We start from the raw sequence: 18,875 nt of genomic DNA on the forward strand, positions 1-18,875 counted from the left end.
TTTCATACGGCTTATTGTATTCCCATCAAAATGGTGTAGGATAACATTTTCCTTGCCTGAGGCAATGACATACCGCCCACCTTCGAAGAACGGCTTAAGCAGCTTTTTAATTGTATATTTAGCGACAACAAAATATATGATTTAGATTGCTTAAATGCGAAGGAACTCATACGACTTCAGCTCGCTCTTCTGACATAAAACACATTGTGTTATTGTATCATATTTTATCATTCCTATATGTAAATTATCATTTAGACGCATTTTCAGGCCGCTTCATTAAACGTGCCTGCGTTTGATGTTCAATGGCTTACTATACGGTAAATAATCTTAACAATATTTTAGTTTTGTATTAGTGTTAATCGGCTCGGTTGGTTTTCTCGTCCTATATACAAAAACAAACAGAAAACACAACGCTGCACTAATGAAAAAAAAATGTTTGCGCCGGCCTTCAAATACCTACAGGAACTACAGTCCTTAGTCACAAAACACGCTGCAGGAGTAACGCTGGGGTTACTGGGTACACTTGAAGACGCCTAGAGTGACTGAGAAGTTAGTAAAGGGAGAGCGGGGCTTACTATGTTCACGCTTCTCACCTCGTGGTTGGTCGTTCGGCGATCTTATTGGCTAACGCCGCATTCTCATTGGTTGCTCAGTGATGACGAGATGCTCCGGGTTCGCCGCACTCTGCTTTTCCCAAGTTTTTAGGTACTACAGATGCCATCGCTTTCATGCAGGCAAACGAATCTGCCTAAAACTCCCCTTTAACAAAATAACCGTCTCAATCCGCATCGTTTATCGCATAAGCGGCTTCCTAATACATAACACCACATCGTCGATAATTAGTCCATAATATATAAAGGAGAAATTAAAGCTTTTCTTTTTAGCTCATCTTGCTCGATGTTAAGAAACAACGGTTTCTTGCGCCGTGAGACTATTACACACCAGTTGTTATTGTTGTTGTTGTTTTTTTCTTTTTCTAAGCGTACGAAGGAAGTAACAACGTGTGTAATAACGTTAAGAGTAATATATTGCATTTGTTCGTTTATTGGATACATAGCGGGCCAGACAAAGTTACATTCGCTTGTGCGACGGAGCTTGGCGGTTTCGTTATGCTCGGTTATTGTTGACGGTGGCGTCAAACAGTGCAATCTGGGGCAGAAACGCAAAATGTAGATGCGCAGATTCGTTCACAAATATCTGGCTCAGAACCTATACAGACTTTGCGTTGCACACGTATAGCCACTATTAATCCACTATTAAAACCATTCGTATCAGGCTAAGAAATATAGATTTCGCAGGAATCTCGGGAAGTTTCATTTTTTTAAACAAATTTCTTGTAGACACCGCGCAAATATCGAGGTCAGTGGCCTATTGCTTAATTTTGGCTTAAATAAACCCATAAAAATTATCTTTGAAACTGCCCAAGTAGTAGAACCACGTTTTTTACTGCTAATGCAGTGATTATTTCGAGTACTACTTTCTACCTTCTTTTCTGTGACGTCAGCTGTTCACATTCATCTGGATCTTTCGGTACAGGTAGGCTGTCTAGTTAGTGGACGGACCACCGTAAGACATTTGAGGTGAGGCATGAAAAAATAAATATTGTGCCTCTGTCTGCTCCCGCGTTAGCATTGCAGACTTTATTAAAGTGAAAACCAATTAAACATGTTCTGTAAGTGAGCCAATTAAAGCACAGAAATAAACGAAAATTCGTTCCTAATGGAGAACATTGTCGTACGTAAAATATACCTCGGTGTCGGTAAATCTTGATGCAGTAGTTTTCATACGAAGACTCAATGCCGCGACTTTCGGCAATAACGCCATTTGTAGTTAGTAGGGTCACGTGAGCGCTTACGACAGCCAATGGGAACGAGGCGCCACTCGCGAGATGCCCGCGCAGCGTCGGTGCAACACCGGCTAAATAGTTGCACAATGCCTGTTGGCGCCGAGCAGCGGCAAAGGGAAGGGAGAGGGCAGATAGAACGTGTGGCTTCCGTGCGGTTGAGCCACCCCGGCTTTCAGCACAAACCTGTCGTGTGGCGAAGTCATCCATCTCTTCCGCAGGAGACTCCGTGATGTTGCACCAACAGCAGCCACTGTAAGGTATTTAAACGCCCTTGATCGACACTCTAAAGCTTCAGACCAGCTCACGGTTTTAGCGGAATATTTTTTCTTACTCTATTTTTATCAATCACCCGCAAAGGAGAAGGCGTCAACTATTTCCGTGCGCGAGATTCACGGTAACCACCGAAGCAGACGACCAAGTGTTCGCCACGTTCTCACCGATGATGATGATTATGATGATGATGATGATGATAACGATGATTCTGCGGCTTCTCCCTTTGCAGCGGGCGATCTCGAAAAAACTTGCGTGCCCTAGTCATAAATAAAAATGTGAAAAATAAAAATAACATATACCAACTATTTTGTCTCTCGTCGCCAGTTCTCCAGTGTCGCCTTCGTCCTCTCGATATACCGAGCTCGCAAAACACTATCCCCATCGCAGTGTTTGCTGTGGCTACCTTGGTCGTATTGGGGACCAGACTGGCTCCGTCTGCCTCACCCGTGTTGGCATTGTTGGCCCCTGGAGTCAAAGTAAACCCCAGAGCGTGCGCTAGGGTCGTTTTGGGGTGAGCTTACGATGGTTCATTACAGGTGGTAGAAGGCACTCACGGGACAGCACCAAATTCTCCACTCTCTCAGCCCTGCCCCACACGCTCGACACACAGTAGATTCTACCTTGGGATTGAATCGTTTCTGGTAGTTTAGTTTTCGCAGCGCTGCCGCTCTCGCTTCGAACAACAATCGCCTGCCCAAACTGTTGTCATACAGTTTGGTTTCCGCCGTTATTACTTGTTGATTGTCCCTGTAAAATAATAAGGTATGTTTTCCCTCATACGCTCCAAGCCACTGAAAGGCCTCTCTCTCACGCACTCTTCTTCGCACTTTACCTTCCCACTTCTGCGCTGTTGTTCCCTCCTTGGGCTCTGCGAACAAGCCGCACACAACCGCGGCGGCGAAAGCCAGCCCTGGGATCACCACAGCCTTCTACAGATCCCGAGTTACCAAGAACCTGTCACAGCTCAACAGGCTGCGTTTGTGGGGGACGTTGGGCCCTCGTATGGTCAACCGGCGAAGGTGGGCATAGTGCTCCCCATTCTTGGGGGCCTGTGAACTGAACTGCTGCTAATGTTGCGGACTTAAAGCTTAGGTGTCATGCCGCAACCTCTGCTTCACATATTTTTAGCAATCGCTGCATATCTTGTCAGTCTCAGTCATGAGCACGTTAATCGGCGAAGGTGACCCCAGACAGCACCCAGCTCACCCACTCGCCTCCCTCCAGGTGGACTAAGGAGAGGCCCACTCCCAACTGCAATACCTGCCTCCCCAACCCAGCGACGTAGGCATATACAGTAGCGGGGAAAGTGGGCACCCCTGTAGGAGGCCTTTCGTGATCGTCACCGCGTCTGATTCGGGTCCTCCCAGTTCCGCTCGCGCCGTATCGCCATCGAACATACGTCGGACGAGTGAGACACACGGCGGTGGTAGCCCTAGTTACTCCAAGCACTGTGTGAGTAGCGAGTGTGGGATACTGTCGTAGGCCTTTGCGACATCCAGGAAGCAGCACAGTAGTTGTCTTTCTTCTTTCCTGGCCATTTCAATAAACTTCGTAATAGAAAACAAATTGTCCTCCAGCCCGCATCCCCTTTGAAAGCTCCACTGTAAATCAGTGAGGTGTCCTCCCTCTTCTGCCCATGCTGTCATTTGCTCCTTGATGAGGTAGGCAAACGCTCAGTACACCGTACAGGTAACTGTCAAGGCGCTCCCTTTCTTCGGGAACGATCGTGAAATCGCCCCCGAAGAAAGGGAGCGACCTTCCGATCGCTCCTCAAACTCTTGAGGACTGTTAACGGTGTACCATCCAGTCCCTGGGGGTGTTTGTTTCGTTTCAGGCATGTCAAAGCGCGCAGCAGACTAACATCCCCAATTTCCCACTGGTTGGTATTGAACTGGGGCTTAGCAGTCTTTTGGCCATTGCTGTCGGGGGTTGCTCAGTCAAGAGTTAACATCTCTTTTAAGTAGACAGTGAGATACATTCCCAAGTCCTTGACTTCCTGTCCCGTGCACTCATCCAAAATAATATTAGCTCTATATCGTCCCACGAATGTCTGCACGTAGGTCCAAAACCTTTCCGCAGCGTCTTTTCCACCGACACGGATATCATAAATGGTTCGCAGGTCAGCCGTTCTCTCTCTCTCCTGGGTAAGTAGTTTGGCGTATTTCTCCTGTGCCTGTTACAACTCCTACTTTCTTTTGGTTGCGTCGCCGTTTCCTTGTCGAAGTGTCTGACGATGTCTTCTGTTGGCGGCTTGCCTGGCTTGCACGGCCGTTTTCACTTTAGAGACTCTCCAGCGCTTCCATCGCCTTCGTCCGTTGTTAAAATGGGACTTTGAGAGCCGCCGTATAAGGCCACGGAGCACAGTCACATATTCCGAACCGCCTGTAGCATTCCTTCTTTCGTCATTTTTCTCGAGGAGGTCTGCAACTGTTGCTGCCGCGTCCTCAGTGAGATAAGGCAGCAAGAAGCTGCGGAGCCTCTCTGATCCTCTTCCAGGTTGCCCTGCTGAACTCTAGCTTGAGTCGGTTGTGATCACTGCCGAAACTATGTTCTCCCAAGTCATCTACATGCATTTGCGCCAAGAAGCGCCCGACCTGTTGTGACACCAACCAATAATCTCTAGTGAGATAGACGAAAACCGACTACGTCTGACGAAATCCAAGATCGAACTGGTCCGGCTCTTTTATTCCCCGCGATCTTCTTTTCCCAATGGCTATCGCCACAAATCTATACACGTTCTACTGCCTCTTGCGCACCATGCAGATTGCCCCTCGCAGGTTTCCCGAAGATTCACCACCTCCAGCTGCAGGTCCTCTGCTAGAGTCCGTTATCGCTATCCATACCCATGTTCCCACGCATCAAGCTTATGTATATATCCGTCGAAATCTCCCATGACGATCACTTCCTGCCTTCTCTAATCAGTTTCGCATCCCCTGCACTCTAAAAAAAGTCCGTGCGTCTGCTTTCCCGCACAACACTCAGAGAGCCAATCACCGCAACTTACACAGGCAGCTCAGCGAATGAAAATGCCGAAACATATGTTTAGACCAAAAAACGCAGTCTGAGTTGTGACATTAAGCAATGCAAAACGTCACGCTTGCATTGCTTAACGTCACAACTCAGACTGCGTTTTTTTGGTCTAAACATATGTTTCGGCATTTTCATTCGCTGAGCTGCCTGTGTAAGTTGCGGTGATTGGCTCTCTGAGTGTTGTGCGGGAAAGCAGACGCACGGGCTTTTTTTTAGTGTGCTACGCAGTTCGTGGTGCTCTCGTGTCCCTTGCCACGCACACTTCCAAAAGGCAGATAAATCACGCAAAGCGCTACTGGGTTCTGTACTATCTCTCCCGTCACCCAGATATGATCCCGGCACTCTTTGTGCTCCCTGCGCCAAGTGTATGTGCGCCACCGCAACACCCCCACACCCCCTCCTTGCTGCTGCCACACTTCACGGTTGCACCCCTCCCGATACCAAACCGGATATGCTGGCGGCTCTTCCAACTTTCGTAGGTGTGTTTCAGCAACGCGAAAAACGCCCATACACCAAGCGCCCATCAGAATGTAAAGTTCGCCGCATTTTTGTTCTCTTGGTGCTCCCTACATGTTTAGAAACCTCACAGTAACATTCTCCTGCCATTTGGGCTTGCGTCGCCTCCGTCTACGCCTAGGCCCACGGCTCAAGCCCTCCACTTCGCGCTGAACAAGCACCACCATGGTCGCGCTGGCTTTGGCTTCGGTAGTTTCGGTTTGTATGTCTCACCTAAACTCTTCTGAATCAAGCTGGTTGCTTCCATAAATCTCTTTCATATGTTGCTTAAAAACATACATATTATATATTATAAATAGTAATGTATATGCTATATGCTAGAAAGAAAGAAATCAGCGGCCTGGCTGTGCTACTGAACCGTTTGTGCTTGTTGTATAAGTTGGAGCATCAGACCCTTAGACCTCGTGGAGAGAAGCCGACAGGCATAGTTTAAATTGTATAGGATACACTTCACTCTAAGAAAAAATGGACGAAAAAGGTGGCAACGGCGCATCATCCTTCCTTCTCCTGACGCGCCCCCAAGCGGACACGAGAAGAAGGAGGAACGAGACGTTTGTCTCCTTCTCCAGGCAGACTGGAGAAAGCTTCCGCCCTCCCGACTCATCTTCTTTCGGTTTCGTTTTTCGAGCACGTCGCACACGTTATTTAATAAAAGTTGTTGAGGTGACTGAGCTTCAGCGGCAGCGAAGGTCGCCTGCAATTCCGTCTTTCAGTCATAAACGCGCTGAGCATTTCGGTTGCATTGACGCTCTTACTGATTATTGGTCGGTGTTCAAGCGTGCGAAGGCACAGAAACGCAGCGCTTCGGCGTGCCAAGGAAGCTTGGAACACGCCACGAGACCGGCGAAACTAGCTTTCGACAAGTTGTGCCTTTTTCCTGCGGCACTGCGCTTTCGTGAAACCTTTCCACGTGTTCTCAACGCAAGTATCATGCCTCACACAGGGTCTTAGAAAGCATCTTCGGCGAATGACGACGGACGAATGGAAAACGTGTCTTTAGTGCGTTGCCGCCGGCCTCTGCAACGCTAGCGAAACGGAAAAAAACGGCATGCAAGATGGCCGTCGGGTGGCCGCACTTGCGCTGCAGCGAACAAGCGGGGATGCGCGATCTAGCAATTGTCATTTAGATCAGTGGGCCAGCGGCTTCGAGTTTGTTCCTTTAAAAGCGGTTTTTGGTTTCGCGAGTTGGTTTACCGTTCCTCCTTGATGTGCGGTTGACGAAGGAATTGTTACTCGAGGAATAGCAAAGGTAAGACGTAAAGTGCGCGAAGTAACTGGGTATCGGTTGCCTCTGTTTAACATCGCAGTACTGACGGCGAGAAGACTGAGTAACTGCTTTTGAAACGGAAGTGTCTTTGCTTGCGGGGGGAAGCTGGCTTCGGAAATAAATACAGTTTGCGGAAAGCTTGTGTTACGCTCTTAACTGCTGCTCCTCTCGAGACGTAGTGTCCTTGTTAAGCCTTATTGAGCTCGATTTGCTCGATTCGGGGCCGCCATAATGAGATGCAGACGACGGAGGAACTTTTACTCCTCTGCTTTAGAGACAAAAGTTTCTCCCTTTCTGGAGGAACACACGCTACAAGACCGCTCCTCTCTGTAGGGAGGACTACAGATACCCCTTTTCTAAGAGTGATGGCCGGTGATACTATACAAATAACACCAAATCTTTAAATCCGCGAGGTCAGTAAGATCAGCTGTATTTAGCGGACAAGGGTCACGCAGACGACGTCACAGGATCACCGTCACTCTGATTACGTCACAGGATTACCCCGCGCTAAATTTGGTGGTCAATTGGTCAATCGCGTATATAGCGGATATAAAGCGCTTTCTATGAACATTTTATTTTTTTATTTTTTTTTTTATATGCTGAGAAGTAGTGCGGTGGTCATCCCCCACAACGTATTCTTTATTAGAGGGAAACTGAACCGGTTCTTCATTTGACGAAAAACACCAAAATCGTCTTCATTTGGCTTCCAGAATCACAAATATAGAAATTATTTTTTTCAATTTGGTGCACGGAGGCTGCAGAGATTAATATTTAAAGGGGCACTGACACATCAAAATCATATTTTTTTTTATTATCCGAAACGATTGAAAACGATGCCGGGACATTACCCTCAAAATTTGAAATTTGGGAATTCAGTATTCTTGAAGTAAAAAAACAATTTCCAAATGCCGAATTCGAAGTTCCCGCGCGATCGGCGCCGGTGCCTTGACGTCAAAAATTGCGGAGACCTGAGAGTCGACGTTCTTTCACCGCTCCCTGCTGTTGCCATGGCGACCCAAAGCGAGGAGGAAAGGAGCGAGCGGCTGCGTTCCGGCGGACCGGTTTTGAGCGGTGTCGCCTGTTTTCCGTTGGAGGATACAAATCCAGGAGACGGCACCACAACGAACTCCCGATTTTTGGTATTTCAAAAAGAAGGGCCGTACTGCGTTCGCAATTGCGTTAAAAAACATGTTTTAGGATTGCCGTAATTAAATGTTATAGAGATGTCGCCTACAAAGCTTCTAAATTTCGTGATTCTTGACGTCACCGATCAAAAGAAGCGAGGAGGCGAGAGGCGGGAAAATCAAACGCCAAAAATAAAAAGGCGCGCGCGCGCGCGGGAAAATTTTTTTTCGCGATGCGGTTTTTTTTTGCGCGTCTATGACTGCACCTTGCATCGTTTTAGACAATAAAAATAAATACGACCTTTGGGGTGTCAGTGCCCCTTTAAAGTACCGCTGAAGCCCTCCTTCCCGGAACGTGTCGTCGCAGTTTCCGGGATCCCTGCTCTCGTGGATCTTCAGCGCCTGTCAAAGCTATGCATGTGCGCTCCAGCTATTTAAAAAAAAAAGTTCAGAAATAGACGTCCCATCTGGCGTCAGTGCGGAAAAATACACCTGGCACGCTTGCAACCACACGCGCTGCCCACACGTGTGACACGCGCTTGGCGGTCCAAACATCCTAGTATGACGTCACGACTGGTCGGAGGTTTTTAGCGTTTTCTCGCGTTTAGTTACGTCTTCGGGGAAAACGAACGTGATATTCAGATTCACGGTATAAAAATACGCCAGAATTCAGATGTAACTCGTTTTTGTTTTCAAGTAGTGTTTCAGCTTCCCTTTAAATTGTCTACAGTCGTTGACAGCTTAAGAAATATAAGGTCTTCCCTAATCATGGCTCAGTGTCTTCGTGATTATAGTCATAATCACGAAAACACACCGATCCATCTTGTTTCACAGATTGCAACGTCCTCGCGCCTTGGTCCTTCCGCATCTGGTAATGTTCTAAATATTGTTGTTGTTTTCACCGTTCCTTTTCGACGGGAAGGTTTCCAATGACGCAGGTGGCACGCTATTGAAGAGGCCCGAGAAGCAAAAGTGTCCAGGTGTTGTATTCCGAAACGTTCGAATCCGTTCATTTCACTGACTGAACTTAATCAGAAATGTGTTTTTGACCTCTTGCCATTGGGCAACTTCCAGCTAGAATGGACTCGCTATCATAAAGCGGTTTCACTTGTCGTATCTTCTGAGACGCAGTTACCACAAAAACAACATCGGCGCTTTTCTTTTTGCGTTTTGTATCGAGAACGCTTAAATGGGCGCAGTTTTCGCAGTTTTTGTTTTAGTCTTTTTTAGTTTGTCTAGTTTTCCGAAACGATTTTCGTGTTTCTCCGTTTTTTTTTTTTTTTTTTTTTTTTTTTTTTTATCCCGTTTTAGGCTTTATACAATGTCAGCAGGGTTTTGCCTTTTATGATTGACGTCAATTAGTACCTTCCGTTGCTGTAGTGCTTATTATATTTTGGGGGCTAGAGTTAAGAAACATGAAAGACTGGCAATCGTTGCTTTGTACCGCATTGCACCTGTACACATCCGGCAAAACTACCGCTAAAACACATTTTGATAAATAACCGCCGTACATCTTTTTTTATATATACACAGACAACGTTTTCTAGTTTGCTCGTGTTACTTTCCATTCTGATGGACGAATTCCGTCAGCAGTAATGGTCGTCACCACAGGAGTATCGTATGGCCCTTTCGTAAACAGTACCCTGACCACATGCAGCGTATTTACTGGAGTGGCAGACTAACTGTTTAGGATCAAAGTCTGCACGTTCACTTTTCTGCGCAGCGCGTGGATAGCCACTCATCGAAAATCGAAAGAAAAAAGCCCAACATAATACGGGATAAATGAAACGTCATCATTTAAAAGTGCAATTTGAGCAGATCGCATTCTCGCAGACGGTCGTTTTCTCGATCTCATTAGTCGCTACGCTTCCTAAATACTGCATGATTATAGACTGCACGAGTGCATTGAGGGTAGTATGTGCGCAAAATGAAATCGAAATTAGGGTAGGACGTGCAAATAATATCGCGAGAAAAGCTCAGTGGAACAGTGTTTAACTGGAACGCGCAGTCTTCGAGTTTGGGTTACCAATAGTTTCGCTAAAATAAACCCTATTCATTTTGCTCTACTGCCGTATGCGTCAGGACAAAGGTTTGTCCGGTGATGGTGCGCACTTTAAGTTACCACGTGCACCGGATGCTCTTCGTCACACGCAACGGAAGACAGATGTCACAAAAACAAGCGTACCTTAAAAAAGAAAAATGGGTAATGGTTTCATGAACAAAAATTTTATTTGTTCCCACGTGAGAGGCATTCATTTGTCGTCGATGCAGCGTGCTCCTGTCCGCTTTTCGTGCAGCAAAGCAGAGGTATTTTCTTATCCAACAACAACGTTATGGTTCGCTACAGTAAGCACGCGATGAGTTTCTTCGCAATCGCGTGCGTTTTCTTCACCTACGGATCCCAAGTATGCGACTCCAAACCGAAATACGATGCATGGAAGGTAAAGTCTCACCCTTAAAAAAAGAAAAGGAAAACTCTTACTACTTTCGTTCGTTCCTAACGAATCATTACCAAAAATGATTGTTTCATATTTTTCTAGGTCTTAGTCAATTTCGCAATGGGGTATATCAAATACACCAACTACAACGATTCAAATCGAATTTGTATGGGAGTGTCTACGGTGATACTGAACGAGACTTACAGAACGGCGGTCTTCAATTTCACTTTACGTACAACGGATGACCCGGCAATGTAAGTGATTACCAAACCTTTTAACACAAGTTAAAAAGTGTTGAAACTTTTCATACGGTAAGATATAATCAATTATAATAAGCAGGTTGTTCCTCGAAAAATGAATAATGTCCGTTCTAGTGAAAAACACGCATCACACAGAAGAACGTTGATGCCGTAGTGGTCTCTGCCAAAAGGTAAATTCAGAAAAATTAGTAGCGTTTGGTATAATTGGGTCACTAATTACTTTTCGGCGGTTAAATATTTATGATTAATATTAAAGCGATGCTTTCAATTTGAAACCTGTCGCGAATTATTCAAAATCACTAAATCCAGCCTCATTACAATGATATAAGGCACGCGCAGAATCTTTCGGCGTTCCAAAGAATAGCTTAATTGGGACGCGTTTCGTTTCGGTCCCTTATCGGAGCGAATCACCGCGACAGCGATCACGCTACCTTGGCCAAAACACAAAAACATGACTGGACCGCCACATACCGCACGCGTCTTAAAGGTGCACTAAACACGTTTCTAAACTCGTCTGTTTTTGGTGATATCTATCCAAAGATTGTGCATGTGCGAAGTCTTTTTCCCTACTAAAAATGTGATCAAAGTTCATGCCACGCCCCTTTCTGAGCGGAAAAATCTAAAGCACAAAATTCAGCGGAGGAGCCGGCAGCGTTACGACGGGCGCGCCTCAGCCAATCGCAAGCCGCCGTTCCGAAAGAGGTGGCTTGCGATTGGCTAACGCGCCCGTCGTCATGCTGCCGGCTCCCCCGCTGAATTCTGTGCTTTAGATTTTTTCGCTCAGAAAGGGGCGTGACATGAACTTTGACCACATTTTTATTAGAGAAATAGACGTCACATCAGCATAATTTTTTTTTCGACTTCCGGGATGCTAAGATCCCGTAGAATGAGTTATCACCAAGAAATGACGATCTCAGAAACGTTTTTAGTGCACCTTTAACAGTGGCATCGATGTCAGAAAGGCACACCCCATATGAAAGTCGGGAAGCTTTCTTATCTAGCCTCTTCTGGTTAGCTCCCGATCAGCACGGACGCTGAAACCGTCCGCTAGTCTTGTTGAAGCCCCGGGATTGAATCCCGTGTTAGGCGGATTTATTCAGCGGCACTCTAGTTGCCTAGACGGTACGATTTGCCCGATTTCCCATTTGGTAATTCTGGTGTAATTTAGATCGCGAACTGGGACTTTGTATACTTCGAAGTATATGAAGTATACGAAGGTAATTATATATAACAGTAATTAATCAAAAAGCACTTATAGATTAAGTAATTTTCGTACACTAAGCTCTTCGTTCTAGCTTCTAATTGCACTGCTTACCTATATGCTCGTTTTTGTATCGAGAACCTCATTAAAACTTTCCGCCCCTCGCCCAGCGTTGCTATAATCCTCTACTTTATGATTAGAATTAATATACCTGTATGTGCATCTAAAATTTAAAAAAAAACGTATTAAGACAATGTTTTTTTGTTGTTGTTGTTGTTTTTTTTTTTTTGGGGGGGGGGGGAAGAAAAACTCTTACCACTTTGCACCGCCCATAAAGTATGCGCAAAAACTTACGTTCTTATTTTCTTCTGAGACAACGTACATTTCCACTTAGTGGAGCCACACAAAAATATATTTATATTTTTCCATCACAAACATAAGATATCACAGAAAGAGTTTAAGAGTGCTGGTTATAAAAAAGAAATGCTTATTATAAATTTCCAAAACCTAACCGCTACATGCCTTTACGGTTCTGGTCGGATAGGGGTATACTGTGCGCTTATGTTTCAACTTGTTGATTATCAGATAGACCTACTACAATCAAACATGTCAGTGCGCACGTCCTAAAATTTCAGAGATACAATGAAATTTGAAGTAAAAGCAAAACCGTCACTCGTAATAAGCAATATTTACCTCCAATACGCTTTGATGTTTCTCTGATTCTTAGGAATAAAAACATAATGCCTCTGAAATGACCCATCTTTAAAAAAAAAAACTAAAAAAACTCAAAAGCGCCGAGCACTAAGCTGCGTGGTATGCACGGTAAAAGTAGATTTATATTTTGCATCAAAACCACGGAAGGAGACATTTTGAAGGCGCATACACGCACCATTACCTGATTTCACCTTCGTTTAAAATAAAAATATTCACTTCTCTACAAAACAAATGTTTATGTGGCTCGATAGAACCATTGCAGAGCAACCTAAATGATCTTGTGAGTGATACACTCATCATTCCTTCTCTTATAATAACAACACAAATTACTGCTTCAAATTTCAGCCAGACTATTGCGCAGTACGGAAAAGTAGGGAAACGCCGGAACATCGTCCAGTTTTACGACGCAGAAAGTGAGTAAAGACGTTTCATAATTTTTAAAGCTTGCAAGTTGTAAGTTTGTAACGCGCTGTCTTCTAATGGCCTTGTACATACCGTGGTTTTATAATATTTGGTATACGGATAGCGTTTCGTATTCAAAATTTGCGCAAAATCCAAATTTAATGTGAATAGGAGATTAGGCCCGCAATCATAAATGTACCATGCCTCCCAAGAGTAATAATCGTTCTCATCAAATTTTCCGAGACTTTGAACACTTCAGAAACGCGAAAAACGTCTAATATAAAGTTAGCACCGCCCTACCGAATCATATTAGCTGACTGTTTGTTTAGGAGAGAACAAATTTCTTAAAAAATATCTACGATCTTATTTGGTGATTGTTTTTTAACTGGTGATGCTCGTTCAAATAATTGCTTGTGCTCCTTTCCTCCTTTTTTCATTTTTTTTTATTTAAAAACAAAATAAGAGAATGTAATTTTAAGATAAAGTTCCTTTTCTTTGTACAAAGCATTCATAATTTTCTGATGCAAAGCGGCCATCCAGGAAGTGAGAGCTGGCGAAAGGGAGAAATTTGTTATAACAGAGTTTTATCCGGTTCTGCTGATAACCGTGCAATGAGCTATCAGGAAAAGAAGTGTTTGTGTTTTTTTAAGGTTTTGAAATGGTTCATATGAATTAATGCTCAAAAAATTTGATCTTAACATATCCTAAAACATTGACATTTTAATATGCCAGAACGTTTGGCATAAAAAGTTCGTGGGTGGAAACGAAAGCAATATGCTTTTTACTTTGTCTTATTCGCTGCCTTTCATTGCTTCTCGTACCTCGGGGTTATTTGTCGCACTTGTGATCAGGTCGTATGAATAATGGTTCCAAAACAAAGTTAAGTCACCTATGTATTCTGCTGATTTGAGCTAGTTGATATAATAATAACAAATTAAAACACCACACAAGCAGAGTACAAGGGAAGAGAAGAGAACACGGAGTGTTGACACCCAACTGTATTGTGAAAGAAAGAGGAAGATGAAGCATCAGTAATGAAACAGACACACACACGCTATAAACAAAGAAGAAAAGCAGTGATACATGAATGACTTGTGCTAGAAAAGGAAAGAACAAAAAACCGCAAAGGAAAATCCCAATTAAATTCAGGAAAACGGGAGAAAAAGAAGAAAGAAAAAGAAATGAGTAAGTAGAAATAAATTCTAGGCCGGCCAAAAAAGAAAAGGAGTAAGGAGAAATTAATTCTAGGCCGGTCAAAAGCTGACGTGACGCGAAAGCTGACGTGACTCGAAAATCCTGATTGGTGGATAGGGTCTTGACGTCAGAGCCCCATGACCTTGGCTCGTCTGTCTGGAGGAGCGTAAAGTTTCCAGCAGGCGCAGAGGAGCGGAAAGTTTCCGCCCGTCGCCGAGTCCACCCAGTGGCGCTGCGATCTTGCCGTCATTGTTCGTCTGTGCATAATGCATTCCCCGCCGCGGGGTCGCCTCTAGGCCGCCCGTAGAGAAGACGTGCGCGATGGATGCGGTGCCATCTACCGGTGCGTGGCGCTCTTTTGAATCGTCGTCTTCTTAGAGCGCGACGGATGCCGCATCTACGTCTGCTTCAGCTTGGCGACGGTGTCGACCACGTAAGACTGAAGCCGGGAAGGTGGAGAGGAAGGGTAGGCGAACAGAGGCGATGCGCCACAAGCAAACCGAGAATTCGATAACTCTATCGTGTTCCACTCTTAAAGGGACAATGAAGACGATTTTATTTAATTTTTCTAAATGGTGTTTTAATGCTTCTTGGGAACATAGCATGCCGCCCAATTTTTTGTAGACATTTATGACGCGTATTTATGTGCCTACGGAAGAAGTAAAGAAACCGAAACTGAACCATCTCCAGTCTCGTTTCTGGGCCTCCGAAAACGGAGGTGACGTAGGGAGTGACGTCAAGTGTGAATACTCGGTATCGGTAGTATTTAGGAGATCGAGACTCTGGTTACCGCGGTGGGTTATAGCAGCGCGGTGGCGCGGTCGTTGCGCCGACTCTGTCAACAACGACGAACGCCGCTCTTGCGAGCAAGTTCGAGCTTCCGTTGAGTGACCGAACACCAACGGAACGGGAGTACGTGTGTGGCGGCCTCTGCCATCACCCGACGAAGACCACCCAGCCGGCAACGAGCGGCCTGCATGCCGAAGGACGGACGCGGGGGAGATGCCGAAGGGAAAGCGGCAGCGATCCCGCCGTTCCGGGATCCGGTTCCTCCGCGGACTTCCTCTTTTCGTCGTCAAAGAAGACGAATAGCAACCCACACGTGAAAACTAACGTCGCCCGATCGAATACTGGATTCAGTTGACCGTTAGAACAGCCATCTGCACTACCATTTTGCAAAATCTTTCGAGTACCGTGTTCTTTTTTAATTTTATTTGTTTGCACATAGTTGCTCGTTGCCGGTTTCGCGTCCAGCGTAGCAAACAAAAAAAACAATGATGCTGCTTTATTTACGGTTCAGTAATCATTTCCGATCCGATTTATACTTTTGATTGTTATTCAAGCGGAAAGTAGAACAGTATTTCTAAAAATCGCGAACCAAAACGTGACCGAGGGCACGTTTCTCGTTTCGACCAATCGCTGACGCGTCTCTTGTGACGTCGCGCTCCTTGGCCCCGCATCGGTCACGTGAGCTCCGCTTCTCCTGGCTTCTCCCGCAACTCTTGGGGCGTCGCCCCAGTCAATACCGGTACGATTGTTACCGCGACTGTTTAATTGATTTGCGCGGCACACAAGCGCCAGCTTCGGCTGAAATTTGGGCAACGCGGTCTGAGACGTGCCTAGAACCCAGTTCAATCGCCAAAAAGATCTCCGAAATTGCCTTCATTGTCCCTTTAAAGACGCAGCTTAAGCGTCCCTCGACTTGTTTGCTGTGTGAAACCATCCAATTCCACACTACCCGGCACCAAACTTTCCTCCAATGTTTCCAATACTGCTTGATTTTTTTTGTCACAATCAAACTAATTGATTCCGTTAAACTGTCCTCGTCCGCCGATATTGACGAAATTAATGCTAAATTCTTGAAAATCCCTCACACATGCTCATCTATTATCTTCGTGAATCTATTTCCGCAATCCTTAGAAGAATCATATGTTCCTGATGACTGGAAAGTGGGGAAGGTGATTCCTCATAGCGTCCATCCAATTTCCCTAAAAAGCGTGCCATTCAAATTTTTAGAAAACTTTTTCGCTCACTTTTTGCCAACTTCCACTTAGTCGCCTTTTCTTAACCCCTGTGAACACGGCGTTCGCAAATCAATTTTCTGCGAAACACTACTCTTATCTTTCACTCCCAATCTTTATGCCATTCTTGGCCTGTGTATTGCTTGATTTTTTTAAACGTTCGAGAAGGCCAGTCGTCAGTTATTGCTCCTCAAACTGAGTGAACTTGACATTGAGCGAAATGTACTCAACAGGATTGTATTTTTCTTACTTCATAGCTCACAATTCGTAACTTTCAGTGGCTCTACTTCCTCATTAATCCCCGTTAACTTCGGTGTTCCACGAATTTCGGTTTTTGGTCCATTGCTTTTTTTTTCTTATTTATAATTATGATCTGCCAGCTTGCATTTCATCCCCTGTATGTTTATTTGCAGACGACTGCGTGATTTACCGTGCTTGATATCGATGGACAACAACATAAACTTGTTGCAGACCGACTTAACATCAATAACTAACTTCTGCTGTACATGTCAAATATGGAACTTAACATTACTAAGTGCAAAACAATCCGTGTGTCTTGTCGTAATGCCATTTGTCCTTACTACCTAAACAAAGATAAACGTTTGTGCCCGTCCCCTTCTTTGTCCGTCGTGCCGTCGTGTCCGGTTTTTTTTTTTATTTTTTTTTTTTGTGGGGGGGTGTTTTTTTTTTAAAAACATGTATCTAAATAACATTTGTTTGGAGTCTGTTACAAATACATTGGTAGTCACATAACATAAAACATTTTGTGGAACATTCACATAGAGCCCATCATGAACAATACTAACCGCTTGCTTGGTTTTCTGGTGAGAAATTTTAGTCATGTGCCCTCGTCCCTTAAAATTCTTATTTATAAATCTCTGGTAAGATCCAAGCTCGACCACGCAGTTTTTATCTGGGACTCAGGCATGGAGTACCTCACGTCGTACTTACAATCAGTTCAAAACAAATCGACACGCTTCATACTTTCTAACTACCATTGTAGTGCTATACTTTGTCTCATCCTACGATGGACTAAAGGCCAAAGACACGGGCCGCCAGGCCCAATCACGTTCTACGCTAAACTGTGACATGCTTAACATTGATTAGTGGTGGACGAATAAAGCTCCGAACCAAAGAGCGCTGCATCATTTCCACTGATTCGGCACTTCAAAGAGCCTGTATGTCAAGGCTTTCATTACACTATAAAATTTATGAGTCAATCAATGCTATTTTTTTTAACCGCTGTCCGCCTATCTCTACCAGTGATCCGAGACGCCGGCACCAATACGTGCTTCGAAGCAAAATACCATGCAATTTCTAAATAGCACGTGATTGGATCTGGCGCCCCGTAGCTTTTGCCTTTAGTCCATCGTAGGATGAGACGAGGTATAGTGTAACCTCCATGGAACTTTCATTATCATAATGGAGTCTTACTTTGCGTGGACAGTAGTCGCGTTTATCTCTATTTCACACAATCTATCATCATTCTTTCCTGCGTCATCACATACTAAGACACCTCTCATATATTTCCAGTCGTTTAGCTCGGCGAAAAAAAATTGGAGTTGTTCCATTTATCACTGATGCCTTTTCTTTCACTCTTTCATCTCCAGCACTTATGTAATATGAAACCGCCCTCCGAACCAAATTGCAACCATCCATGATAAACTTCTTTCAGAATTCTCTGTTTTTTTGTTGTTGTTGTTTTGCTTTTATTTTTCTTGCTTTTTTTAACCATAATTGTGCTGTTGTTGTGTCTGTTGTTGCTGTTTTTTTTTTGTTTTTTTTAGCTTTTACGTTTTTTGCGCTTTGACTAGGGCTGGGAACTTAATCGATTAACCTGAGGATTAACTTATTATTGCTTTAATCGCGATTATTTTTTAACAAACAAAGTAAAAATTCAGCGCTTTCACCACGCAGACGTGGACGAGTACGCTTATATCAAGGTAAACTTCACGTAACATTTTTACCTAAATTAAACTGTAACGTCGAGACTTGCAACCCCAAACAAGTGAAGAAGATTATACGTTACCCAGCCACTTCAACGCCGTGCAAGAGTCTGTTTAGTGCAGCAGAGACTGTTGCTAACAATCGAGGGAGTTTGTTATTGCCGGAGAATATTAACCATTATCTTTGCTTCTGCAGCTGAAGTAATACTTTGTGAGAATAGGTGTCGTTTGACTTTTCTCAACTACACTTCAAGGTCCATTTATAATCCGAAATTGTACATTGCGCCGTTTAACACATATTAAGCAAAAACCAAAAAAAAAAGTTTTGCGTTTTAAAATTATTTTGCGTGGGAATGAACGAAACCGCTTAATCGATTAATTAATCCATTAAATGGTGGTCATTAATCAGGTTAAAAGTTTTAATCGGCGCCGAGCTTTACTTTCTATCGTTCCCCTTTGTAATGTCTAACGAACTTGAGGGTACATAAATAAATAAAATATACAGCTAAAATTAAAAAAAATATATATATATATATTTGAGAAACATAATGTACTGCAACGCAAAAGAAAAAAAAAATACTTATATGTTTCTTCGCTGTCACAAAGTAAATTTTTTTTGCATTTTTTTTTTTCAGGTGGAGAC

This window comes from Ixodes scapularis, unplaced genomic scaffold (assembly GCF_016920785.2).
Source record: "Ixodes scapularis isolate PalLabHiFi unplaced genomic scaffold, ASM1692078v2 PGA_scaffold5__190_contigs__length_132052651, whole genome shotgun sequence".
Lineage (NCBI taxonomy): Eukaryota > Metazoa > Arthropoda > Arachnida > Ixodida > Ixodidae > Ixodes > Ixodes scapularis.